At 43.3% G+C, this 2090-nt stretch overlaps 1 protein-coding gene across 3 annotated transcripts in view; it reads left to right on the plus strand.

Annotated features, from left to right (window-relative positions):
• The window catches only part of LOC111963482 (coiled-coil domain-containing protein 85C-A-like), an 85527-nt gene that overhangs the window by 46416 nt on the left and 37021 nt on the right, over nt 1-2090 (plus strand). The window lies entirely within an intron of this gene.

Below are 2090 nucleotides of genomic sequence, written 5' to 3' on the forward strand. Positions count from 1 at the left end.
GTGTAGTGCCAGTGTAGGGCCTGTGTAGTGCCAGTGTAGGGCCTGTGTAGAGATAGTGTAGGGCCAGTGTAGGGCTTGTGTAGTGCCAGTGTAGTGCTTGTGTAGTGCCAGTGTAGGGCTTGTGTAGGGATAGTGTAGTGCCAGTGTAGTGCCAGTGTAGGGCCTGTGTAGTGCTTGTGTAGGGATAGTGTAGGGCTTGTGTAGTGCCAGTGTAGGGCTAGTATAGGGCTTGTGTAGTGCCAGGGTAGTGCCAATAAAACATCTTAAGTTAATTTCCCCCTTATCTTTTCCCTTAAAGTTTCCTTAACTTTAAGTAATTTGCAGAAAACATTTTAAGCAAATTCAATGGTTGTCCATGAGGTAGGTCCCTTTAGTGCTTCATTCAGTGTGGATATTAATGTAAACAGTATTTGTGAAGGTGAATATATTGCTTTCCTCTGCCCTGGTTTCAAAAGGAAAACATCCACCAGCTAAACAATGGAAGGTGCACACACAATCCGTGGCTACAAAGCTAGCTGGCTGAGTTAGCTACCTACTCTGTAAGTTAGCTTGACAAAGATAGCTGGCTAGCTAGCTACCTACTCTGTAAGTTAGCTTGACAAAGCTGGCTGGCTAGCTAGCTACCTACTCTGTAAGTTAGCTTGACATGCTAGAAAGTAATAAAAACCAGTTGAGAAGAAAGTAACTAAAAGAAACATGTTTTATTATGTTCTGAATCATTTGGTTTCTTCTGTCTTGAATGTAGAAGTTATATTTTGCGATCTCTCGAGATCTTTGATGAGATGTTAATTCAGTGAATCAGGTCATCTCCATGGTAACCAGACAGTCTTTTGAAAATATTATTTGTTTATACTTTTTACCCCTTTTTCTCCCCAATTTCGTAATATCCAATTGGTAGTTACAGCCTTGTCCCATCGCTGCAACTCCTGTATGGACTCGAGAGGCAAAAGTCGAGATCCAAGGTCGAGAGCCATCCGAAACACGACCCTGCCAAGCCGCACTCCTTGTTGACACACTGCTCGCTTAACCTAGATGCCTTCAAACTACCGTGAAACCAAAGATTTTTATAACTAAACCAAGATATTGGCGCGATCTAGGGAACAACTACTCTGTGAAGTGCACGGGTGCAATAACTTAATTCACCTTTGCACTCCTTCTAAACAACGCCATTTTTAAAAACTTTTACAAAGGGTAAAGTCTACAAAGCTTAGTCCACTCTGTTCATAATATATTATAGTTTTAGGAGCAGAAAACTGTATTGAGATCAAATGCTTTATAGAAATTTCTGAATGTCGGCTAAAATTCATCTCGTTCCATCTTCTCCCACTGCCGACCAGTGGGCTTCCTCTCTATTTGGTAGTGAGTGGAAACGCCAACAGGATGCTTCACATTTATACATCCAGTGAAATATCTCTCTCATTGTTCTATCTCTTAAACGATGCAGTTACCTAAGGAAATGTTTGAGGGGCTCTATGCAACACCTTTAAACAATTCCCTGAGGTCAGGTAAAAATATTCCTTAAGGTAAACCCTTAAGAGAAACACTTAAGATGTTTTATGCAACCGGGCCCAGGACTCAGTCATCAGAACCTTATGGCCTCAGAGTCAGGCCAGGTCAGGTTACTATAGCGACCCTTTGAACAGTGGAGCGAAACAATACGGCACTGTTTGCCTGCCCCACCGGCCACTGTGAGTGTGTCCATGTGAGTGTGTTTTCCCTTCCCCGCTAGCCTTTCTAGTCTAACTCCACCTACAAGGTACTGTACTTGAAATCATTACTGGGTCTACCTTGCGGCTGTGTGTGTGGACATAAGTCTGTGTGTGTGTATGCATTTCCAGGGCCCCTGCTCTAACTCCCCCTGACTGTAATTGAAATCATTCCTGTGTGAGTTCACCTCACTGAGCTCAGGGCCTTCTCCTTTATTGTACTGCTGTAAGGGGGGCTGCTATGAAGAGTAGGGATATACACTATCCCTATGTTAGAGGTAGATTTGGATAGGGATAAGGTGACAGGGATACTGGAGGGATAGAGGTAGATATGTACAGGGGTAAGGTGACAGGGATACTGGAGGGATAGAGGTAGATATGTAC

This window comes from Salvelinus sp. IW2-2015, linkage group LG4q.2 (assembly GCF_002910315.2).
Source record: "Salvelinus sp. IW2-2015 linkage group LG4q.2, ASM291031v2, whole genome shotgun sequence".
Lineage (NCBI taxonomy): Eukaryota > Metazoa > Chordata > Actinopteri > Salmoniformes > Salmonidae > Salvelinus > Salvelinus sp. IW2-2015.